This window comes from Polypterus senegalus, chromosome 1 (assembly GCF_016835505.1).
Source record: "Polypterus senegalus isolate Bchr_013 chromosome 1, ASM1683550v1, whole genome shotgun sequence".
Lineage (NCBI taxonomy): Eukaryota > Metazoa > Chordata > Cladistia > Polypteriformes > Polypteridae > Polypterus > Polypterus senegalus.
The window spans coordinates 262,713,250-262,740,126 of NC_053154.1; the positions used below are offsets into that span (position 1 = coordinate 262,713,250).

A 26,877-nucleotide genomic window follows, 5' to 3' on the forward strand; every position below is an offset into this window, starting at 1 on the left:
AGCACAGGGCACCAGTGGTGCATCTGCCAATTCTGGTATTCTATGGCGAATGCCAATCGAGCTGCATGCTGCTGGGCAGTGAGCTCAGGGCCCATTAGAGGACATGGGGCCCTTGGGTCACCCTCATGAAGTCTTTCTGGTTGTTTGGTCAGAGACATTCACACCAGTGGCCTGCTGGAGGTCATTTTGTAGGGCTCTGGCAGTGCTCATCCTGTTCCTCCTTGCCCAAAGGAGCAGATACTGGTCCTGCTGATGGGTTATGGACCTTCTATGGCCCTCTCCAGCTCTCCTAGAGTAACTGCTTGTCTCCTAGAATCTCCTCCATGCCCTTGAGACTGTGCAGGGAGACACAGCAAACCTTCTGGGAATGACACGTATTGATGTGCCATCCTGGAGAAGTTGGACTACCTGTGCAACCTCTGTAGGGTCCAGGTATCGCCTCATGCTACTAGTAGTGACACTGACTGTAGCCAAATGCAAAACTAGTGAAGAAACAGTCAGAAAAGATGAGGAGGGAAAAATGTCAGTGGCCTCCACCTGTTAAACCATTCCTGTTTTGGGGGTCATCTCATTGTTGCCCCTCTAGTGCATCTGTTGTTATTTTCATTAACACCACAGCAGCTGAAACTGATTAACAACCCCCTCTGCTACTTAACTGACCAGATTAATATCCCATAAGTTTCATTGACTTTATGCTATACTCTGATTCAAAAAGTGTTCCTTTAATTCTTTTGAGCAGTATATATATCACAGTACTTTTGCGTGTGATTATTTATTTTAGAATTGACATTTTATTTTCTCTATTTTGGCATAAATGTTAGTTCCCTTTGTCTGTGCCCATGTACTGAAGGCTCAAGTCTACTTTTAGTCATTTTGTATTCTAGGACTCACTTCAGCCTGGGGACTGATTTTGAGGCAAGGCCTCATTGCTGAGATTTCCACGGTAAGACTCAAAACAGTTTTAGGATTTCTCTTTTTGTTTTTGACTTCTTCCTGAATGCTTCTCTCTAATGTTGTTTTGCCCTTTTGTATATTGAATTAGCTTTGTGTTAATGACTTCTAGCTCACCTAATAACATTTCCTGTGCTTTATATTCATTTCTCATTTTCAATTACGTGGAACAGAATGACCCACAGGTGTACTCTGCCAGTGGCAGTGATTGTAAAAGTCTCTTGGAATGGACATAAGAACAGTTGGGTACTTAGCAGAATCGGGTCATAGAATGTTTTATACATATTTCTTCACATTATTAGGGTTGAACTAGAATCAAAGTCACAAAAATAAAACATGAGGCAGAGCAGATTATTTTTGTTCTTAAACACATTTCAGAGGGTTTCAAGGTTAGGAATCTAATTCTGAGGTTATTTGATTGTATCATCGTTTATTTGTGTTGTAAAATATTTTAAACCATTGAAGATGCCATTTAAGAGAAGGACGTCTTGGCTTCCTTAGTCACTGAAGTGGAGGTGCTGTGGCATCTTCTTGGCTATGGAAATGCTGTCAATTGACCAAGTAAAGTCAGCTGCCAGGTGCACACCAAGGAATTTTGTTCTCTTGACCAGGGGACTTCTTAGGGGCATTTCTTTGAAGGCTGTACCCCAATTTTGATGCAACAGCTATAAACGTCATCTTTTCAAACACTTCCTCATCTGAGTTTGCGCATACAAAACCCTTGTTGTTGAATGTAGTTATTCCCTAAACTGATAACTCAATAATCTGTTTTCGTGTTGACCCTTGGCTTGCTATTTTTTTGATTGGTTTCTATTGTGATGCTTGATTTGTTGATCTTTCGATCTTTCTGACTACGTGTTGTTTCCTGGTCCTACACAAAAAAAAAATATTGTTGTTAGTCCTGCTAGCATAACATGATTAGTAATTTGTTAGGAAAAAGGCCAGGAGATGACAGGCTTTCTTTTCATGGGCAGACAGGGGAGTGGTCATAAAGCAAGCAAGGAAGGAGTCATTTCACAAATTGCTAAAGAACTCTGACATATGCGAGGGACATTCAAAAAGTTTCTGCGCTTTTGTATTTTCATTGGAAACGGTAAGGGCAAGAGGGCATTAAAAAGTTGATACAACACTGGGAAAATTGCATCGCAAAGGAAGGGGACTATGTAGAAAACTGATGTCATTCACCTCCATCCATCCATTATCCAACCCGCTATATCCTAACTACAGGGTCACAGGGGTCCGCTGGAGCCAATCCCAGCCAACACAGGGCACAAGGCAGGAAACAAACCCCGGGCAGGGCGCCAGCCCACTGCAGGGCACACACATCCACACACCAAGCACACACTAGGGACAATTTAGGATCGTCAATGCACCTAACCTGCATGTCTTTGGATTGTGGGAGGAAACCGGAGCACCGTGATGTAATTTGTTTTTAAAAGTTTTAATAAATATAATTTTTAAAAAAGTGTGGAAACATTTTAAAGTCCCTCTTAGATATAAAATTAAACAACTCAGAGACTCTAAAAATGTACTTGACAAAAGTCAGGAAAAAGGTCTGAAAAATTAACTATAGAATCCTTTTCCTAACTGTAATGAAGTACCACAATCAGAACTTTTGTATGTTATTTTGGCTGAAGTGTGCTGCCATCTTTTATGATAGTGGCGGTATGATAATGTCAGATGTCACATCATTGTCAGGTCATAAGAAAAGCTGTGGCAATGATTTCAACAATAATAGCCGTAAGAAACAAAAAACATATGAAAAATCATAACCGAAAATAAAAATATAATACTGTAGTTGAAAAATAATCCTGTCTACCACAAACCTATTGCTACTACAATAGACCTCAGGATATGCCAATAAGGAGCAGAGATCTTGTTGATTAATTGTGTGCAACGTCTATACGCCAGAGAGCTTGTCAATACAGGCTTGTAGATAATTTTGAATGTGATTTTAAATTGGCCTGATTAGGGTAAGATTGACCTCTGGTGGATAACTATAGCTATACGGACTACCATTTGGAAAAAAGGGGTAATAACCCCAGAAAGGCTGGCTTTAAACAGCTTGCATTTGAAAAGTGAAGATGATGGCCTTCTTACAGGGCCTTCTACGCTGTAAGTTGTGCAATCAGAGATAGAGAGAGGTTGGGAACATGTGCTAATTTTACAGTGGCTTCAAAGAGATGACTGGATAATGATGACTTCACTGTCCTCATTTTTTGTGAGTCCCCTTAAAAAAGGAAGATTCCTTGATATGGCACTGGCTACATTTAATTAGTTTTGCTTAACACTTACAGTTTAATAAATTATGAAATATCATGGACTCATTTGGCCAATGTATTCATGCAAAGAACACTACCATTTTAAATTTATTTGTGGCATAGAAAAAATAAATGATTTAATCAATCATTTTTCAATCCATAGTCCCTTTTGTAGAACTCTGCATACAGTAACTGCAGGGTAAGGAACTCCTTGGTCATGCCCAATTACTTGTACCAGTGTGGTGACTTACACAGCAATTGCCAGTGTATATATTGCTAGGGCCTCTTATAGTACCACACTGGATTGACTGCAATCCCAGTTCTGACAAACTCTTCTTAATAATATGGAGAACAAGGAGAATCAAGGACCCTGGAGCGTTGACGCACCAGCATTAACCCCTGTACTACTGTGCCTTCTAGCCACTCAAAAAACAACTTTTATTTTTTATTGGACCTTTCACAAAGCACAACATCACACAATCCTTTTCAAAGGGATACATGAGTATAATTCAAATGTCAAAGGAGTGTGGCTATAATATGTATTTGAAATATGTGACTAAATTTCTAACATAATACAAGGAAGATTTCACTTTTCTTAAAGAAAATGTACCATGGGACAGGCATGAGCTAATGATTAAAGGATACCTGTAAGTTCAATGCATAACACTCCTATAGGAACCAGCTTTATAGTTCAAGCTTTCACAGGCTTGGGTGTATTTCTTAATCCACTGTGGAAATAAACAGCATGCCACTGATTTTTCACAAGTGACATTTAAATTTATGGGCCTCGGTCACAATCAGCTCAGGCCTGCTTAAGTAAACTGACTCTGTTCCTTCCTTGTAAGAGATGGCTGTAAAAATGGCATTAAAGGCCAGGATTGTAAAGTAATGCAACATGTCTGGGTAAGACTGTGTTATACAGTTTTGTGAATCTCACAATTGAAGCTACAAGTACCTTTGACAAATGAAAGTTTACTACCCAATTCTTCTGATTTTTCAGCTGACTTTTCTTCACCACTTTATAGTCATACATCATAGGATTGTTGAGAAGCAAAAAATATACTTGAAATGGTTCTTTATAAAATAATTGAAACTGGTCTCAATTCATTTAAGTTGTTTGACTTCCTCATCATTCATGAGCAGCAGTGAAATGTGATTGTTTGCCTCAGAGAATTAAAGGAATGTGCCAAACAAAATTTTATACTTTTTATACAGTGGTGTGAAAAACTATTTGCCCCCTTCCTGATTTCTTATTCTTTTGCATGTTTGTCACACAAAATGTTTCTGATCATCAAACACATTTAACCATTAGTCAAATATAACACACGTAAACACAAAATGCAGTTTTTAAATGATTGTTTTTATTATTTAGGGAGAAAAAAAATCCAAACCTACATGGCCCTGTGTGAAAAAGTAATTGCCCCCTGAACCTAATAGCTGGTTGGGCCACCCTTAGCAGCAATAACTGCAATCAAGCGTTTGCGATAACTTGCACCTGCCGATCGTTATATCTTCATTCTGTAAGATGACTTTTCTCCTACTACTATCGTTGTGTCATCAGCAAACTTAATGATGGTGTTAGAGCTGTATACAACAGTCATGAGCCAGAAGAGTGAATAGAAGTGCGCTAAACATTCATCCCTGGTGGGGTGCCAGTGCTTAGTGTAAAAGTGCTGGAGATGGTGTTTCCAACGAGGACTGTCTGGGGTCTCTCTGAAAGCCCAGAATCCAGCAGCATAGATAAGCATAAGCGCTTTGAGCATGGGAAAGGTGCTAGATAAATAAAATGTATTATGACTATGATTATTATTATTAAGTGTGTTAGCTGAACAGACTCAGCTTCCCTATGAGTTTCTCAGTGATGATACTGAATGGAAGATCATGAAGTCTATTTGAAGTAATCCTGTCATATGCTCATAGCATCCTAAACACTGTATTTTTACTAAAATACTGTTAAATAAGACAAACTTGGAAAATGCTCTTATTAACTGAAATGGAATACACTTACAAGATTTTTTTCATGGATGTTTTGATATTGTTTGCTGTTGTCCAGCATTGATCACCGCTTAAACTTTTTTATCTCCGTTTTGCATGAAAACATGAGATTAAACATTTTTCTTCACCTTAAATTTAAACTATGCGTGCCGAGTAACATATATAAAAAATATTTTTGGGTAGAGTATTCTTTTAAGGGTGCACTAAATCAGTGTTCTTATCCCAATACTCAACTAAAGGGAGCCTGGTCTACTTTCGGGTCAAGTGACCTGTTTGGACAGCTTGGTCATTAGTGTATGTGGTGCCACCCAATTTTTTCTACTGTCTCACAAACTCCCCACCACACCTCACCTCGAAGGAAAGCAGTCTATTATGGTTTCTGTCAGACTGACTTCTATGTTTCAGTTATATGACTAATATTTCAAGCTATTTAAGAATGTTACTGGTGACCACAAAGAAGAAAAAGCAAAAAAAAAACAAACAAAAAAAACCAAATCTCTAACAAGTCAAGGCAGAAAGTATGATTGTAAACATTCATTTTTTCCTTACAATTTCACTACTTAATTATCCAGATGCAATTTTGCAAACTTACAGTGGGTTATACTGTGTTTGGTACTGCTGCCTAATGGATGTTTTCTCTGAATAATCTGCTCATTGTCAGTGTGTCTATGTGAGTTTTACTCAGGTTTGTCCTGTTTTCAATCCCACACCCCAAAAGACAAGCAGGTTAGGCTATATGGTGAGTTTGGATATGTGCGTGAGCAGGCCTTGATCCTGCCTTATACCCAGTGCTTCCAGGATAGGCTAAACTGGATTAAGCAGTTTGTTATGTTTTTTGTCATATAGTAAAGTGATGATTTTCTTAACATACTGTGTTGTTTTTTTTTTATTCTTGTCCAACCAATGAGCTAATCTGTGGTCCGTCTACTAGTGCATTATACTAATCATCATTGGTAAGACCAAACAGACATGTTTCTTACCTCAATGTAGTAGAGGGTTTCTTAGACTTTGTCCTGATGAGTGGCACTATGATTGGCTAACTTGGTAGAAAACAACATAAGCACCCAGTTATGCTTTCCTTGTTAACCTTGTTTTTTCCCTTGGTTTTGAGTTAAGATTCTAGTAGCTGCATTCTGCACTCGTTGCAATCGATTAATGTCTTTTTTTGGTAGTCCTGAGAGGAGTGCGTTACAGTAATCTAGTCGACTGAAAACAAAAGCGTGAACTAATTTCTCAGCATCTTGCAATGCTATAAGAGGTCTAACTTTTGCTATATTTCTTAAGTCAAAAAATGCTGTCCTAGTCCTGATTAATATGAAATTTAAAATTCAGGTCAGAATCAATAGTTACGCCTAAATTCTTTACCTCCGTCTTAACTTAATATCTGTGTTTTCAGTTGTTAGGTGGCAGCCTTATGCAACTTCCGGTTCCTCTCTGACAGTGACACAGGAATTCATTTGGCAGGGACACTTTTGACTTAACTTTTATTTTATATAAACTCCTTTTCTGACTTTACTGTCTCGGCTTAACTTAAAAATATATTTACCTTTCCTTGAGCATTTCTTCTTCTCTTTGGTCTTGAAAAATCATTTAACACTTTATGCATCAGCCAGTTTGCCAGAGTCCCATTTGCATGACTATAGTTCTATTGAGTTACCACAAGTCAAAGTGTCAGTCTTGCAAATTTTGTACTAAAAAGACATGTTTATCAGCACATAAGTGTTATGAATACAGTATGTCCAAAGATAGGCCAAAACACCTTTCTACTGTAAAGTTTTATATTTAAATTTTATTTTGTTAAATGAAATTTACAGGAAAAACAAAAACCAAAATAACAAAATGTAAATTACTAATTCAAAAAGAAGGAAAATTGTAAAAAATGTAAATTCTATTAATAAGTTAATTACATGAAGAATGAAATACTAAATGGAACAAAATAAAAAAGAGAACACCAAAACCTAAAAAGAAACTACTAAGAATCAGAAAAGAAAAGAATACTAAATTAAACAGAATGGACAACATCAACATTAATCAAATCAATTAGAACCAAAACTTTGGACAAGAAATCCAAATTCCTAAATCAGAACAAAAGTTAAATACTCGAAAATTTCAAAACCTAATGGGTTACATAAATAAGAAGAGCATAGATGGGGGAGCCAAAGAAAGTTGTTGCAGTGCAACTGTCACCTCAGTCACTGAGGCGGGGGCAGCAGGTGTCTATATAGGACTCTCAAATAACTGGGGCCAAATTGACCACAGTACTCAAAAAAACCTAATTGCCAATCAGTTGTTGTTTCCGTAGACAAAATAAGTGATTATGTTGTCTTGGAGCAAAATCACTAACTGTAGAAAAAAGGAAACAGAACAACAAAAAAGTATTAATGGAATGCAAAAACAAAATCACACATTGATAATTCTTCACAAACATAACTATGATGTGCTAAATAAAAAGATCTTCTTCAGCACAAATATTTTCTTATAAAGAGCATATCTACAAAGCTACTAAACATTTCTTTCTGAAGGTCCCAAAGAAGTGTGTGCCAGGTCAAATGGCATTTCCAAATGAGTGCATTGGCACTCCATCCAGGAACATGTTCTACTGTACAGGTATATCTAACATCCAATAGCACTGGCCTAGGCTTCAGTTTTAAACACATAAATTGTATAGTTGCTATTTTTACAATGTAACTGTAAAAATGGCATGACAATATTCTGTTTAATATAATAATATTGTTTCTGTATATTTTGAAGGTTTTGATAAAGCCGGTCAGGTTGGATTTAAGACAATTACAGCATTAGACTAAAGCTTTGCAGAAATTGAGAAGAATTTCAAATTAATTTTAGCACAAACACAAAAGGATTTACATAGCATCTTTGTTCATGAAGATCATAGTTAAACACTTCAGATGTGCAGATGAATTTTCAATAATTTATACCTGGAACATATTCAGCTTTTGCATTTTTCCTAAAACAACAGGATAATAAGTAAAGTCCCTAGAATGCTGACACAAAACTAGAACAATATTTTTCTACAATACATTCCTAAGGCATCCCAGACAAAGCTGAATTGCTAATCATTTTATGTCCAAGGGATAATATCAATGTTACAGTGAAAATATTTTTTTACAGGTTTTCTGTATTGTGCCAATTTCTAATTCAGTATTATCCACATGGGGCGGCACGTGGAGTTTGCATGTTCTCCCCGTGTCTGCGTGGGTTTCCTCCGGGTACTCCGGTTTCCTCCCACAGTCCAAAGACATGCAGATTAGGTGCATTGGCGATCCTAAATTGTCCCCAGTGTGTGCTTGGTGTGTGGGTGTGTGTGCCCTGCAGTGGGCTGGCGCCCTGCCTGGGGTTTGTTTCCTGCCTGTGTTGGCTCCAGCAGACCCCTGTGAGCCTGTAGTTAGGATATAGCGGGCTGGATAATGGATGGATGAAGTATTATCCACATGGTGCAGAAAGAATTGTCTGCAACTTAACATCGGCAAAAATAAGGAATTGGTTATTGATTTTCACCGCACCAGAAAGCCTCTATTGTCTGTTCACTATTCAGGAAGTGGATATAGAGGTTGATCCACTCCTAGAAGTACTTGGGGGTCCATATCAATAACAGACTAGACTGGTCTCACTGCACAGTGGGACTGTGGAAGAAAGGGCAGAGCAAACTCTTTTTTTAAAGGAGAATACATTCCTTTAATACGGGTAGTAACATCTTTCACATCTTCTACAACTCTGTGATGGTAATTTTTATGCTGTGGTGTGCTGGGCTGCTAATGTCACTTCAAGAGAGGCCCACTGAATCAACATGCTAATTAAAAGAGCAAGTTAACTTTGAACCCGTTGGAGGTAATAGCATAGAAGACAATTGAAATAAAACTGAATGCCATTATGAACAATTCTGCACATCCTCTCTCTGACACACTAACACTGAGGACTTGTAGCCAACAAACCATTCAGCAGAAGTGTGTTAAGAAACAATACTGGGGCTCCTTTAAAGTAACAGCAATATAACTGCAAAATACCTCACTTTGACTGTGACAGCCAAGTCAGACATTTTCTTTCTTTTTAGTCATTCTGGTGTGTGTTCAGGCCATGATGTGTGTTTTTATGTATTTAATGAACTTTTCTAAAAATCCAAATTTCCCCCAGTGGACAAATGAAGATCTGTCTACAGTTTAAAGGATCATATGCTTGTTTGACACAGATTAAGACATCATAAGAATTCTTAATGTTTCAAAAATGACAATGTAAAATGCTAAATGAGATGATTATGCAATAGTAGTCAAAGTTCAACAAGGAATTCTTAACATAATTCAAGAATTTGAGTTGGAAAACAGGATTAAACCTGCAAGCTGTACATTTCAACAAAAATGAAACCCTTTTTTATACTACTTGTAATCACAATGTATGAGTTTGAGAATTAGTTTATAGAATGTCTTAGCAGCAGAGCACAAAAATATATATGTCACTGTACACTAGTATTCCAGTACTTCTACTAAAAATGGAATTACTACATCCATTACTTCCAAAAGCAGCTCTAGATGAGATTAGTATAATTTTTTTTTATTATTTCTTATTGACACACATTAAAAATATCATCAAGGGGTTTTGTTGAAGCATACCTTTGTTAAGGTGTAATGCCCTTCCTGATGCCAATTTCCTTCAGTTCTCTTTTATGAGGGGTGGTGACATTATTTTAAACCCAGTTTCACCAAATTGGAGATGGAGGGGATGAAGCCCATAGTGAAGGTCAAAAAAGACGTGGTTGCAGGTAGTATTGGATGATTTGACAAATATGGTCTCAATTGAAACAAAGCCTAGGACTGTGGGGAGTGGGGGGAAAGGATTTGGGGGACAATTAGTTAACATTTATAAAAACAACAAATGACCATTAAACTGATGATGTGTTTAAAAAAATCATATGCATCATTACTGGCTCTGGCCTATTCCAGCCACTTGAATCCAACCAGGACTCATGGACCCAAGTAGATACCGTACATCAATTCAAAGCACTTCTTTATTTGAACAATGAGGAAAAGACCAAAACAGACACCTACCAGCCCCATAAAAGCCTACCTAAATATGTGTGTAACTCTTATCTGACATTCTTTTCACTGCTCTCAGTCTCCTATCTCCCAGGATCTTTTATCATCCTCTTTTCAGTCTTCATTGCTCAATGCCTGGCTAGCTGCCTCCCTGCCACATAGCCGTCTTCCTCTTTCTTTCAGCTTTGAGTTATTCTAGCAATTGTTTTAAAACCCATATCAGAATTATTTTTGGGATTCTCTCCAAAATCACTTTTAGCATCTTAATTGACCATTTAATGCTTCCAGGTCACACTATTTTATGACGGCCCTTGGTGTCTCTGCACCATAAAGCCCAAATATTCTTTTAAAGGTCCTGACCAATGGAACAATCCCCTTAACACTCTTCACACACTATTTTCTTTGCATAGGAGCTTTCATAACAGTTTCTTAGGGGTACCATGTACACCCTTTGGTTTCTTTATGACTCCTCACAATGAAATAGCTGCTTCTGTGGACAGAGGTGAGGATGTTGCAGGATACTAACCACCTTATAAATAATTGAATTGCCCTTGTTTTAGAATGAATTCTTACTAAAATAAATGTTAGCAATTTGAATTAAGGCTTCTAGGCACAAGAGTGTAAAAACCTGTTATTAATAATGTAAGTGTTGTACTTTTGAAGTATTTTCATATTGGTTACTGTTTTATTCATTCAGTAACCATAATAAAAATTTAATAAGTATGCATGAATGCATAGTAAAATCAGGCTTCAATGCGTTGCTTATTTTTTTTTTTCTATTTGAAACTCTGACTCATCCTTGGTTTTATCTAGCGGACATTCTAAAAGGGCTGACTTCAGTTTTTCCTGTTATGATTGTAATGGGCAAGGTCATGTGCAAGCCTAAGAAGCTGGTAGTTATGAGTGTAATACTACAGTTACAATTACATCTTGTACTCTTAGGAGTGCTGAGAACAATTGCCAGTTAAAATACAAGTACAGTATACTGTAGATTATATGGATTACTAAATATAGAACTATTACACATATAAATACAGATGTGCTAAAACATACAGAGAATAAGGCAGAAACTGATTAAACATAAATGGAAGCCAAAAGTATCTGTCCATTATTTAATTGATGAACTATGGCCAGTTGACAACAGGGGAGATCAAAATTGTAAAAGAGAAAGTCAAAAGTCAGTCACACTCTTGAAGACCACAATCAACTAGCCGCCTACCCTATCTCCTGGGCAATTTTATTGGTGAGCTGTCCAATCTTTTGAGAGAATGTTTCCATCCAATGATTCCAATGCTCCTTTATCTGAGATGGCTTTTCCATACGCAGGAAAGAAGTCTGGCAACAGAGCAAAGGCACCAAGTGCCACATCCAGATACCAAGAAGAGAAACCAAATAATGGGGGGTTAGTAGCAGTTTAAAATATTGGATTACTTATATTTCTGTACAAATAACTAACAAATAGAAATGCAGTATGCACAGCTAATCAGTATCTCTAGTCAGTGCCTACTAGACTAAAGGAGTAAGCCTTCAGCCTGTATTTAAAGGCTGAGACTGATGGGCATCTCTTATATAAGCAGGCAGATCATTCCACATCTTTGGGGCCAGGTAACTTAAAGCACCACCTCCCACCATTATTTTATTAATCTTTGGCATCTTAAATGGACATCTTGAAATCTCTGTGTGCTCTGGTTTATAAGTATGGATAAGTTCATCAAGTAAAGGGGGCCTTGGCCTTTTAAGACATTGCATGCTAAAAGGAGGATTTTGAAGCTTAACTTAGAAACAGAGTAAGGACTTCAGAACTGGAGTTATTACGTGCTTGTGTTTTCTGGTTCATATAATAATTCTTGTAGCACCATTTTGAATTAACTGAAAGCTACATAAAAATGATTAATATGACAGCCCTGTTATCCATGAGCATTTTTCTCACACTGTTTTAAAATGAATCTTCAGGTGAACTACATTTAACACAAATTCATAGTTTTAACTAGTTTTTAAAAGGGGTGCCTGAGATGAATGGCTGTTTAAGGTGGAGACAAAGACAGCTCATTCAGTTTCCAGTGTGAAGATGAGTTTCTAAATATGCCCAGTGATGGAGTGCCACCCTCTCCAATGGTGCGTTCCTACCTTGATTCTGATACTGCGAAGATGGGTCCTGCTTTTGAATGAGCCTAATATCAATTAGAAGGTTGGAAAAATGCATGGATTATGGGAAAGAAAACCAACTGCCCTCCAGGACTATGGTTATCTAGTCATGTTCACATATAAACTTAAATGGTTTTTAATGAAAAGTGTTTTTAAATAATATAAAAAGTAAGGTTCATTATCTGTTTTCTTGATGATTCATACTTGAATTTAAATCATTAAAACTGAAGCACCTCAGGGGAAGTGTCACTCTCATACTAAGTACATAAGGCATGCTTACACTCCAAATCTGCTTCTCGCTATGGAGTACACCAGAATGATGTGTAAGATGCAGAACTCTAGTGGCATCGGCAAGATGTCAAGTTTCAAAAGAATGAAAATTTAACTATGTAAGTGTACTATTCATTATGTATGGGCATTGACAGATACAAGTAGATAATCAAAAAAGGGAAAAGAACCAGGCAAAGGTATCAACACATAATTACAAATCCAATAATCACAGGCAAAAAGTAAAATTCAAATATTTAACACTAAATCATAAAAATAAGATGAAAAAAAATCCAATATGGCTGCCCCACTACCTTCCCATCATGTGACTGCTATGTACTTAGTTTAATGTAACAGCACAGAAAGATGTGTAGCATCACAGGAAGGCAGCATGCAAAAGAAGAAACCAGAGCAGAGCTAGGTAGCACTTACTACCTATGTGCTCTTTGATAAGCCCGTCATGCCTGAAGCATCATACAAGGTCATAAAGACAATTGCATGCACTTTTATTTCTGGCAAACTCTGGAAAATTAATTTTGTTTAAGAATGAAAAATATTACACTTGTCGCTCAGAATTGCATGGTCAGCTGAATAGACAAGACTGTCCTGTCCCTGGCAACTTCCTTTTTATACCCAGAAAAAATCCCAGATACCAGTCAAGAGATATAATCTCTCCAGTGTGTCCTGGGTCTGCCTCAGGTTATTCTCCTCGTAGGTTCTGCCTACTAAACCCGTTGGGACATCCTGTAAAATTCAGAGCTGTAAAAAGTGACAAACTCCCTCACACTATGCAACTCTTCAATTCCACCCGGGGTTAAACGTTAACATTGTTCAAAGTTATTGTCTGTTTTTACCTGCATTTTTACTACTCTTTAATTTACTATTGTTTTTTGTATCAGTATGCTGCTGCTGGATTATGTGAATTTTCCCTTGGGATTAAGAAAGTATCTATCTACAGTGGGATGCAAAAGTTTGGGCAACCTTGTTAATAGTCATTATTTTCCTGTATAAATTGTTGGTTGTTATGATAAAAAATGTCAGTTAAATCTATACTAATAAAAGGCAAAGCCCTCACTCACTCACTCACTGACTCATCACTAATTCTCCAAGTTCCCGTGTAGGTAGAAGGCTGAAATTTGGCAGGCTCATTCCTTACAGCTTACTTAGAAAAGTTGGGCAGGTTCGAAATTGTACACGTAATGGTCATAACTGGAAGCTATTTATCTCCATATACTGTAATGGAGTTGAGCTGGATGGCCGTGGGGGGTGGAGTTTCGTGTGATATCATTACGCCTCTCACGTAACCACGTGAACTGACTATCAACGCAGTACGTAGAAAACCAGGAAGAGCTCTAAAAAGCGCTGAAGAAAACATGCATTATATAATTGAGAAGGCAGCGAAACAATAAGAAGCGAGCGACTGACATATACAACCATATTCATGAGTGCTGCTACTTCGGAAACAAAGCACGGTGTAAATCTAAAGTTTAAATTAAGTTCATAGACAGGCTGCCGCTGGCGTTTGTAATTTAGTGCCTGCCCATATAAGGTCATCCGTCAGTGGCAATCCAATAGAAACACTGCCGCTTAATATTCACCGGTGAAGGACTGTGCTTATGCAGAGGAAGATGACATGGTCAGGGTGGTGTTTGGCACAAACTCATTGAAACTGTGAGAGAAACTTTTAAGTGCCGGGTCTTCGCTAACATTACATACAGCCATGGACATCGCACTAGATGGCACCAGCACAGCTGGGAACCTTCGATGCATGAACACCAAGCGGCTCACGTGAACTGACGCAGTGCACAGACAAAAAGCAACAGTTCCAAAGAGTGCTGAACAAAAACCGAATTACACAATTGAGAAGGTAGCAAAAAAATATGAAGCGTCTGATACATACAAGCATATTCATAAGTGCAGCTACTGCGGAAACAAAGCACACGGTGGAAAAAGTCAATGTCCCGCTAAAGGAAGACAGTGTAAAAAACCCGTGCATGCAGTGTGTCAGGTCTCAGATAAAGAAGAAGACGAGCTGTTTATTGATGCAGTAAGAAACAAATCGATGAATGAAACCTCTTATCTTATCTTTACAATGATTGACAAACACGGAATGTAACTTGAACACAACACATCGTACAAATACGAACCTGATTGAAAGAAATAATGATAACCAAATCCTTGATGACAGCAACACTCAATAACACTCACAAAACAATTACTGTATATTGACAATCATGTTACGTTATTTTTAAAATGTTCCCTTTTCTTTTTCATAACTTCTTTAACACACTACTTCTCCGCTGCGAAGCGCGGGTATTCTGCTAGTATATCATATAGGAGACACACACAGTGATATTTGAGAAGTGAAATTAAGTTTATTGGATTTACAGAAAGTGTAAAATAATTGTTCAAACAAAATCAGGCAGGTGCATAAATTTGGGCACCACAAAAAAGAAATTAAATCAATATTTAGTAGATCCGCCTTTTGCAGAAATTACAGCCTCTAAACGCTTCCTGTAGGTTCCAATGAGAGTCTGGATTGTGGTTGAAGGTATTTTGGACCATTCCTCTTTACAAAACATCTCTAGTTCATTCAGGTTTGATGGCTTCCGAGCATGGACAGCTCTCTTTAACTCACACCACAGATTTTCAATTATATTCAGGTCTGGGGACTGAGATGGCCATTCCAGAATGTTGTACTTATTCCTCTGCATGAATGCCTTAGTGGATTTTGAGCAGTGTTTCGGGTCGTTGTCTTGTTGAAAGATCCAGCGCAGCTTCAGCTTTGTCACTGATTCCTGGACATTGGTCTCCAGAATCTGCTGATACTGAGTGGAATCCATGTGTCCCTCAACTTTGACAAGATTCCCAGTCCCTGCACTAGCCACACCACCCCACAGCATGATGGAACCACCACCATATTTTACTGTAGGTAGCAGGTGTTTTTCTTGGAATGCTGTGTTCTTTTTCCTCCATGCATAACGCCCCTTGTTATGCCCAAATAACTCAATTTTAGTTTCATCAGTCCACAGCACTTTATTCCAAAATGAAGCTGGCTTGTCCAAATGTGCTTGAGCATACCTCAAGGGCTCTGTTTGTGCTGTTGGCGGAGAAAAGGCTTCCTCTGCATCACTCTCGCATACAGCATCTCCTTGTGTAAAGTGCTTCGAATGGTTGAACGATGCACAGTGACTCCATCTGCTGCAAGATGATGTTGTAGGTCTTTGGTGCTGGTCTGTGGGTTGACTCTGACTGTTCTCACCATTCGCTTCTGTCTATCCGAAATCTTTCTTGGTCTGCCACTTGAGCCTTAACTTGAACTGAGCCTGTGGTCTTCCATTTCCTCAATATGTTCCTAACTGTGGAAACAGACAGCTTAAATCTCTGGGACAGCTTTCTGTATCCTTCCCTAAACCATGATGGTGAACAATCTTTGTCTTCAGGTCATTTGAGAGTTGTTTTGTGACCCCCATGTTGCTACTCTTCAGAGAAAATTAAAGGAGGAGGGAAACTTACAATTGACCCCTTTAAATACTCTTTCTCATTATAGGATTCACCTGTGTATGTAGGTCAGGGGTCACTGAGCTTACCAAGCCAATTTGAGTTCCAATAATTAGTTCTAAAAGTTTTGGAATCAATAAAATGACAATGGTGCCCAAATTTATGCACCTGCCTGATTTTGTTTGAACAATTATTGCACACTTTCTGTAAATCCAATAAACTTCATTTCACTTCTCAAATATCACTGTGTGTGTCCCCTATATGATATATTTAACTGACATTTTTTATCGTAACAACCAGGAAAATGATGACTATTAACAAGGTTGCCCAAACTTTTGCATCCCACTGTATCTAGCATACACAATAGGCAATTACAGATACATTTAAAGACATTTATATAAAGTAAACTAAGAGAGACTAAAGTAATAAACCTATACAGCACCCCACCCCCCATTAAATAAAACAAATAGAAATAATTAAAATTTTAACTAAAAAGCCAGGGTAAAAAGAGATGTTTTTAATTGCTTTTTAAAACAAGGAAGTGATTTGGATTCTGTAATTGCTACTGGTAGTGTATTCCACAGTTTTGGTGTATAGTGACTTAATGTTGCCTCCCCACTATATTTCTTGTTAACTCTGTGTATGTGGAGAACCTTAGAATTGAGGGATCTTAGTGAATGAGTTTGAGTGTAAATAGTTTAAAAATCTCTGATGTAGGAAGATGGTACACCATTAAGTACTGTACTTCGTAATAGATTAAAAGAATTTAAAAATCTATTCTAAAAGATACAGGCAGCCAATGAACTTCACACAAAAATGGTGTAACATGATATGATTTTTTTTTGCTTTTATAAGTGTTCTAGCTACAGCATTTTGAACAATCTAAACTTTGTTAATAATGCTATTTGGCGGGCCAGTAAAAACAGAACGGCAGTAATCAGGATGACTTGCATCAACTTCTCAGCATCTTTTTGTGATAAAAATGATCTGACTATAGCAATGTTCCGGCATTGCCGGCAGCTTTATAATAATCATCTCTGTTATTTCTTTATTGGCCTTTCCATGAATCCATGCATTTATTGCAGATAACATGCACAAAGATTGTTATATGAAGATTATCAGTTTTTCCTGCTTTATACAACTGTGTACCATTAGTGTAACAATGGAAGTCTACAGCATATTTTCTAAAAATGTTGTCAAAAGGAATCACATAAAGAGAGCAAGTCAATGGACCAAGGACACTGCCATGAGCTATTCCTCAGTCAACTTGTAATGATGATGATAAAAATTCACCTAGTTTAACCTGAAAGCTTCTTACTGCTATATACTATTATGTCTTAAACTGGTTTAGGACAGTACCAGTAAAACCCTGTTGATTGAAGGCAGTGTAACAGGATGTTCAATAGTGTCAAAAGCAGCACTTAAATCTAATAAAATTAAAATTGCTATCTTATTTCAATCTATATTGAGCCTGAGATTATTAACTACCTTCAACAATATGGTCTCAGTGCTATAATGTACAAGGAGCAAGAACACACACACATGATGAACACCAGAATCAACTGGGAAAAATGCATAGGTTCTGCCTCCGCTCTGTGCATCATTCACAGTGCCAGTGTACAGGCCGGCCATGATAACCAGCAACCTTGAGGGGATTCTGCAGATTTTCAGGATGTCCCACAGGGCAGATCGACCAACTGAGTTGAACGCTTTATGAAAATCAACAAAGGCTGCAAAGAAACTCTGCTGATATTCACGCTTGCACTCCACGAGAACCCTCAGTGCCAGGATGCGGTTGATGGTAGACTTCTTAGGGGTAAAACCAGACTGCTTCGGTCGCTGGTAGGTGAGCTAGTGATCAAAGGGTTAGGGTTACAGTTAGGTCCATTCTACAAATAATTGAAAAGTTTGTTGAAATAGTTTAGTGGGAAAGAGGTCTGGATAACTTGTGGATGGTTTAAAGTGTGCAACTACTTTTTCCAAACAGTCCACACCAATCTCATTAACAGAATCCAACATGGAAGAGGAATCACTGTTAGAGCTAGATGCAGTAGAAGATGTCACAATATAGCCTTGGATATCTGTAATTTTATTTTTTTTTAAAACTCTGCAAATTCTTTTCATTTCTCAAAAGATATGCCTTCTAACATAGGTTGAGTAAACTTCTGATTAGCACTAATTGGTTATTTTTATTGTCAGCAATTCTTTTTGAGAAATATGCCTGAAGTACTTTACATATGGCTCTCTGATTTCATGAGGTGCTTTACCTATATATAATATATATTACTGTGTATCTCTGTAACCAAAATATATAATAATTATAATAATGTTTTTAGTAACAGCTGGCAAAATATTACTTTCCTTCAAACCCCTTTCTCTTTTCAAGCCTGCCACCTGGCTGATAATAGAACTTTCCTTTTAAGTAGATCAGCTACCAAAGGTTCACAATAAAATTCAGAAAGTTTTATTGATTTCACATATTTTAGTGCACATAAGTTTCTTCATTCTCCACATTTTGTTGCTTATTTGCTGACATTTTGCTAAAAGTCTGACATTTTTCTAATTTACATGGAAAGAACTCCTATTTTACTTGTTAGGTAAAAAAAACATGACTAAAGAGCAGTACTTCTACATTTTCTTTACTTTTCCTATAAGATAAACTACACATTAGTTGTAACTTCTGAAATGTGAAAATGAAGGCAGGACAAGTCATCTAAGTAATTAATTTCCTCCCTGAATAATACTTAACTAATTGGTTTGTATGACAAACCTCAGCTACTGAGGCCCTACAACGCTCACGCCATGAATCCCCCACCTTAACGCTTTCTAAAATAAATAATTATTGTACCTCAAACACATTAAAAGTTTTCATAGTAAGAAAAAAAAATAATTCACGTAAATATTTAGATTATACAAAGCTGTTCAAATAACAGTGTAGGCTGTGCTGATCAATTAAAATGCAATCCATTTCTACTATTTAATCCAGTTCAGAGTTACTGGGGGTCAAAGCCTACACTGGCAACATCCAGTGTAAGCTAGAAAAAGTTCTGAAGGACCTGTCTGACTATCACTGGGCACACTCTTGTATAGGTGCTAATTTAGAGATGATACAAATCTCACCAAGTTTCTTCCCACATCCAAATATGTGGTGGAAGTACTGGAAAGAAGGGAGAAAACAAGCTTACTTGTAAGGAATATTCCCATTTTACACCATGTTGGAGGCTGGAACTGCAGGTTTTCATTCCTGAAGCATTCTTATTTGCGGCCAAATAACGTTTCTAAAGGAATATACTTTGTCACACTGATTTGAACGGACTTACTTTTTGGATTCCCAACCTGCTTGTTTTTTCATTAGTCTGCAGCAAGTTTATGATAAGAAATGAGGAGTTCCAGGACAAAAAAAAAACAAACTACTACAGTAACTAAAAAAAGTGTTGCTGGAAACAAGATTGAGACGTATGCTCTGCGCAGACAGGAATGGGTTACGAGTTCGAGTACAGATTGGGCAACATAAACGTTTTTTGCTAATTACACGCCCGTCCCAGAAGTGTACGCATCTGTGTAAGATTGTATTTCTTCGACTAACCCTCATCCGCTGTAACGTTAGTAACCTTTGAACTGCATTTTCAAAAATTCTTTAGGGGTTGGGCTGAAGTAGAGTTAATCAAAAAAGATAACCCTCATGTAAAGATCATATAATTAATTGCCGTTCAGAATGGATGGATAAGGCTTTACTTTAATACTATTATAATGCACATCTATATAGCCATCCATTTTATGAATTCACTTACTCCAGTTTAGGGCGGGGAAATCCCCAAGTCGCATCAGGCGTAGTACCGGAATCATTCCCTGTTCAGCCGGACCTATCACGCACACACTCCCATATTTGCTTGTACAGCATAACAGGTAGGTCGTTGTAATGTGGGAGAAGACCACGTATACACAAGAATACGTACAGACATCAGATGAGTGCTAAACATTACACCGCCGTGAATACGGTTACGCCTTAACGGAAAATCGTAATTTTGTTTATTTGTATATATAAATAAACTTAGAAAAACTGAGGCGACGAAAATTCACCGCTTGGAATGTGTGCCAGCACCACCCAAGCTACAGCCACATTGGTTGTGACGGGAATAAAACACGAATAGCCGGAGTTAGGGAGCACTCTAAACTTAGAATAGACCGTCTGTAAGCCAACAGTCTCCTTTTGGGAGAGAGAAGCAAGAAACAAACGATTCTATTGGGAAGAGGGCGTTACCAGTGGGCGTTTCTGTTTTTGCACACCAACTTGGTTGTAGAAACCGACCAATCCAATTGCACACCTAGAGGCAGGAACGAAATTTCCGTGTGCGTAAGCTGCTGCTGACATTTCCTTACGACTCGAGGAAGAAGGTAAGGAGCTGCTTGGTTTATTTTTTTTTCTTACTTATGTTGTGAAATAGCGAATCATAAACATAACATTTACTTCTCTTAAAACATCGAACTATTTGAGGCTCTAGCCTTTGCTGCAGTATGTGCTTTTTTTATGGTAGTCGCAGCGGTCCGTTTGCGAGTTACACACACCCACCCTCTCTCGCCTCCGAAATTAAGGAGAAGTCCCAGAAGTCACGGGAGCAGAAAGATGAATTTAACCTAGTGCTAGTAGTTTTACAATTTACAATTTTTCTTTTCATCTATATACTCCATGCCCGCTCCATGTTCACATGTCTTCTTATAAGCAAATTTTTGCCGTTGAGATCACTATTTGGATAAGGATGGGATTTATGCAAAAAGATACGGAACCCTGTGTTTATGTAACATTGTGTCTTGTAATAGCTCACTAGGGACCGTAGTGACTTCATAAATCCAGCCTAAAAGACTTCGGGACTGTTGCGTCATGCCTTTGTGGTTCTTTTAAGTTGTTATGCTAGGAGGCAAAACTTTTAACGATCATTAAGGTAGACGCGGCGCCATTGTGTACTTGTACATTATTTGAATATTATACTGCCCTGCCGTACCAGTTGCTATACAAAATGTTTTCTGTGACGATGAGTGGTTTTAATGTTAGCTGTTTCTTTGCAGTTCGTGCTGCTTAGGTAAAACCTTTGTTAAGTGGTTTTATAGTTTGAGAGAGAAAATAAACAGTTATTGATTGAATGTAATATGAGTTTATCCGATTTAAGCACCCACTTCAATATCGAAAGGGTCGACGATGATTTTTTGTTCATTTCTGTTTCGATGCCATAGGTGTGAAAAGCGAGGGAATCCAAATTCGACGGACATCGCTAATGAATTACATATTGCATCATATATTACTGCATTAACAGGCATTATTGGAAACATCTGTAGGAATGGAAATCAAAACAGAGAAATTAAGGGAAATAAACGATCTGTAGGGCTGATTTTAAATTTTATATTGGTAAACAATTTTAGAAAATTACATTTGGAAACTGTAATGGGAATGTTTTGTTTGAAGTATATTAACAATGAGAGACCGGACGCCTGTCAAAAATGACCATCATACATCAGGTCCTTTTTTATGTTTCCCAGGGAATATCTAGGCCTGAACATGTGTCTTCTTGAGCAGGGGGAACTTGCGGACACTGCAAGATGTCAATCTGTTACGGCTTAGTGTTTTACCAATAATGTTCTTGGCGACTGTGGTCCCATCTGCCTTCAGATCATTAACAAGCTCCTCCCGTGCAGTTTTGGACTGATCCCTCACCTTTCTCATAATCATCCTCACCTCCTGAGGCAAGATCTTGCATGCAGATCCACACGGAGGGCGACTGATGGTTATTTTATATTTCTTCCATTTCTGAATAATCTCACCAAGATTTATTACTTTCTCACCAAGCTTTTTGCTGATGGTTTTGTAGCCCATTCCAGCCCTGTGCAGGTCTACAATCTTTTCCCTGATGTCCTTTGACAGCTCTTTGGTCTTGCCCATGGTGATGGAGAGGTTGGAATGGAAGAAATTGATTCTGTGGACAGGTGTGCATTATACACATAACGAGTTGAGATCAAGAGTGCCTGTAATTGATTGATTGATTGTAATCTGTGTGCCACATGAGCAAACAGCCAATCTGTGGGAGCCAGAATTCTGGCAAGGTTGTAGGGGATCAAATACTTATTTCTCTCAATAATATGCAAATCAATTTATAACTTTCATGTAATGTGTTTTTTCTGGATTTTTGGTGGGTATTCTGTCTCTCTCCATTAAAATGAAACTACCATAAAAATTAGAGACTGTTCATTTCTTTAAGTGAGCAAACTTAAAAATTCAGCAGGGATGAAATACTTATTTCCCGCAATGTGTGTGTATATATGTATATGTGTGTGTGTATATATATATATATATATATACATATATATATATATATATATATATATATATATATATACACACACAGTAATGGAAAGTATTCAGACCCCTTCAATTTTTCACTCTTTGTTAAATTGCAGCCATTTTCTAAAATCATTTAAATTAATTTTTTTCATCATTAATGTACACACACCACCCCATATTGACAGACAAAAAATATAATTTTTGAAATTGTTGCAGATTTATTTAAAAAGAAAAACTGAAATATCACATGGTCCTAAGTATTCAGACCCTTGGCTGTGACACTCATATATTTAGCTCAAGTGCTTTCCATTTCTTCTGATCATCCTTGAGATCACCTTCATTTGAGTCTAGCTGTGTTTGATTATACTGATTGGACTTGATTAGGAAAGACACACACCTGTCTATAAGACCTTACAGCTCGCAATGTATGTCAGAGCAAATGAGAATCATGAGGTCAAAGGAACTGCCTGAAGAGCTCAGAGACAGAATTGTGGCAAGGCACAGATCTGTCCAAGGTTACAAAAAAAATTGTGCTACATTTAAGGTTCCCAAGAGCACAGTGGTCTCCACAATACTTACATGGAAGATGTTTGGGACGACCAGAACCCTTCCTAGAGCTGGCCGTCCGGCCAAGCTGAGCTACTGGAGGAGAAGAGCCTTGGTGAGAGAGGTAAAGAAGAACCCAAAGATCACTTTGGCTGAGCTCCAGAGATGCAGTCAGGAGATGGGAGAAAGTTGTAGAAAGTCAACCATCACTGCAGCCCTCCACCAGTCAGGGCTTTATGGCAGAGTGGCCTGTCAGAAGCCTCTCCTCAGTACAAGACACATGACAGCCCGGATGGAGTTTGCTAAAAGACACCTGAAGGACTCTGAAATGGTGAGAAATAAGATTCTCTGGTCTGATGAGACCAAGATAGAGCTTTTTGGCCTTAATTCTAAGCGGTATGTGTGGAAACAACCAGGCACTGCTCATCACTTGTCCAATACAGTCCCCACAGTGAAGCATGGCGGTGGCGGCATCATGCTGTGGGGGTGTTTTTCAGCTGCAGGGACAGGACGACTGGTTGTAATCGAGGGAAAGATGAATGCGGCCAAGTACAGGGATATCCTGGACAAAAACCTTCTCCTGAGTGCTAAGGACCTCAAACTGGGCCGAAAGTTTACCTTCCAACAAGACAATGACCCTAAGCACACAGCTAAAGTAATGGAGTGGCTTCACAACAACTCTGACTGTTCTTGAATGGCCCAGTCAGAGCCCTGACTTAAATGCAATTGAGCAATTTGTGAAAAATTGAAGGGGGTCTCAATACTTTCCTTACCATATATATATATACACAGTACAGGCCAAAAGTTTGGACACACCTCCTCATTCAATGTGTTTTCTTTATTTTCATGACCATTTACATTGGTAGATTCTCACTGAAGGCATCAAAACTATGAATGAACACATGTGGAGTTATGTACTTAACAAAAAAAAGGTGAAATAACTGAAAACATGTTTTATATTCTAGTTTCTTCAAAATAGCCATCCTTTGCTCTGATTACTGCTTTGCACACTCTTGGCATTCTCTTGATGAGCTTCAACAAGTAGACACCTGAAATTAAACCATTTCATCTTTTTTTTTTCTTTTTTTCTATAACAGTGACAAAACAGTTACATTGACAATCATGTTTCGTTATTCTAGTTTCCTTTTCTTTTTCATTGCTTCTTTAATACACTATCAGGGGAGATCAGTGGGTATAACGGTGATGCCAGGAATACATTCAGAGTGTGGCGCTCTGCTGTTTTTTTGTGTAGCTGCCTTCACACAGCCTCTCTGCTGCTTTATAAACGAACGCCATATAAAGCCATCACCTTGTCAATTGTGTAATGCGTTTTTTGAACAGGTTTGATGCATGGAAGTGATCACTCGTACTGTGTTCAGTAAGTTCACGAGAGCTGCTCTCTTGTGTGATGTTGCGATGTCCACGGCTTAATTTAATGTTAAGTAAGACCCAGCACTTAAAAGTTTCTGGCTGCACTCCGGTTGTAATATGACGAAGCTGCTCGAGCTCACTTTTGAGAATGCAATTATAGTTGTCCAGGAGTAAGGCAATGTTGCCTGAAATCAATGGCATCGTTTTGTAGGGTCTGTCTCTGAGAGTTATTACTTGTCATCGCGCAGCAGAGCCTAACTGGAAATTGGAGGCATCTGAATTGAAATGGGAGATCAGAGGGTATAAAGGGGACGCGAGGAATACATTGAGTTTGGAGAAACTCTAGAGACAGGATGTGTATTAACTTGTGGATTTTTCTGTGAGTATTTGGTGGCAGTGTGACGAAGTTGCTTCGGAAGATGGCTTTAGCCGTGGAGCTCAGCTCAGAGCGAAATGAGGTGAATGGGAGGAGAGATGATGACGTGACTCCCCATCCGCCTTTAACTGTCAATCCCCACAAACACAGTCTCGAATTTGCATAAGCACAGCCCTTCACCTGCAATTTTAACTTAGTTACAAAGTGATCAAAACTCTCGTTTATATCCTGAGTCCTCTCATTAAAGTTGTATCCTGCATTACCCGTGGGCATGACAAACACCAGCGGCAGCCTGTCTATGAACTTATTTTAAACTTTAAGTTTACACCATGCTTTGTTTCCGAAGTAGCAGCACTAATGAATATGGTTGTAAATGTCAGTCGCTCGCTTCTTATTGTTTCGCTGCCTTCTCAATTATATAATGCATGTTTTCTTCAGCTCTTTTTGGAGCTCTTCCTGGTTTTCTACGTACTGCGTTGATAGTCCGTTCACGTGATTATGTGGGAGGCGTGATGATGTCACACGAAACTCCGCCCCGCACGGCCATCCAGCTCAACTCCATTACAGTATATGGAGAAAAATAGCTTCCAGTTCTGACCATTACGCGTAGAATTTCGAAATGAAACCTGCCCAACTTTTGTAAGTAAGCTGTAAGGAATGAGCCTGCCAAATTTCAGCCTTCTACCTACACGGGAAGTTGGAGAAATAGTGATGAGTCAGTCAGTTAGTTAGTCAGGGCTTTGCCTTTTATTAGTGTATGTATATGTATGTATGTATGTGTGTGTGTGTGTGTGTGTATATATATATATATATATATATATATATATATATATATATATATATATATATATATATATATATATATATATATATATATATATAATATGCATATGCAGCCGGCACTTCCGCCACATTGGGTGTGGCTACGACTGATTGCTGGGAAGCAGCTGGAGCCCATCCGGGTTCCTATTTAAGGAGCCGCCTCCCTCCAGTCATTGACAAGAGTCGGCTGAAAGAGTGGCAATGTCTGGAGAAGGGAGGAGGCAGTAAGAAGAAAAAAGAGAGAGAGAGAAGAAGAAAGAGAAGGCATTGGAGTGGCCTGGACTGAGGGGTATTGGGGATTAGTGAGCTGAATTGTAAAGAAGAAATGGAAAATAAACATATGTTTGTGGGTGACATTAACGTGTCTGCCTGTCTGTGTCCTGGGCAAGGTTCACAATATATATATATAAAACATTACACTACACCCTTCGGGGTGCGAGCAGCTGTTGCTGGGCGTGCCAGAATCCATCGAGGAAGAAAACAGAAAAACATTATTTGTACAAATTCTTAATTTATCCATCCATTCCTAAATAATTAAATGGGCAGGCTATTTGGTATCAGTGCAATACGCTGCTTGTTAAAATGGATGACTTCCGCTCTTACGTGCGCGTAGTGTTGCGTGGGCATTATGAACTATCGTAGCTGTTCAAGTTCTATTTAAATTTTAAATATAAGTCATTTTTATTTAGTCGACGGAAATATCTTTGGTAGGAATGTAAGTTAAATTTAGTCATCATTGCATACATTTTTCTTCACCATAGAAATGTAAAGACTAAATTCAACTTACATTCCAACCAAAGATATTTCTGTCGACTAAATAGAACCTACTTATATCCAAATAGAGCTTGAAAAGATATATTTTTTCGAATCTGAGCGCGCATTTTAGATGGACTTAACGCGCACTACGTCGAGCCCCGTGCTATTGTGCTCTGGCCTGCCTGCCTCAATAAGTCACCGTTGCTTCACTCTTACTTTTTTACCGTTCATTTAATCATAGGCCTCTCTACAGTTTTTATTTTCGGGTTGTAATGTTGATTAAATTTACGTATCATCTGGTCCATTGGCGGACCGCGTATCTCACACCTAGGCCTTCAGTACTGCTCCGTGTGAATCAACCCGCCCCTCAAAAACTAATTTATGGTTATAAAAACCATCTTAATATGCAGAAGTACAGTATAAAGAGCCGCTGCATAGCAGATAGAATCGCAACATTTTACTCACCAAAAATTCGGATTATTTGTAAACAAAATCCATCCTCCTCTCTTT

At 38.2% G+C, this 26,877-nt stretch overlaps 1 protein-coding gene and 1 long non-coding RNA gene across 4 annotated transcripts in view; one reads left to right on the forward strand and one right to left on the reverse strand.

Annotated features, from left to right (window-relative positions):
• Positions 1-7,302: 7,302 nt before the first annotated feature.
• Positions 7,303-20,234, reverse strand: LOC120541415. 2 transcript variants are annotated; one of them, XR_005635998.1, is made up of 4 exons: positions 19,957-20,234; positions 11,472-11,587; positions 9,830-10,030; positions 7,303-7,550 (listed from the first exon to the last, which is right to left on the reverse strand). It is a non-coding gene; the product is annotated as an uncharacterized LOC120541415 (long non-coding RNA). The 2 variants fall into 2 exon arrangements; XR_005635997.1 differs by lacking the exon at positions 19,957-20,234 and having other exon boundaries at positions 7,305-7,550; positions 11,472-11,967.
• anxa11a (annexin A11a) overlaps positions 20,231-26,877 on the forward strand; it is a 92,629-nt gene continuing 85,982 nt past the window's right edge. For both annotated transcript variants that reach the window (XM_039772981.1, XM_039772991.1), the window contains exon 1: positions 20,231-20,560. The gene's annotated coding sequence lies outside the window, so the exon portion shown is untranslated. The remainder of the gene's footprint in view (positions 20,561-26,877) is intronic.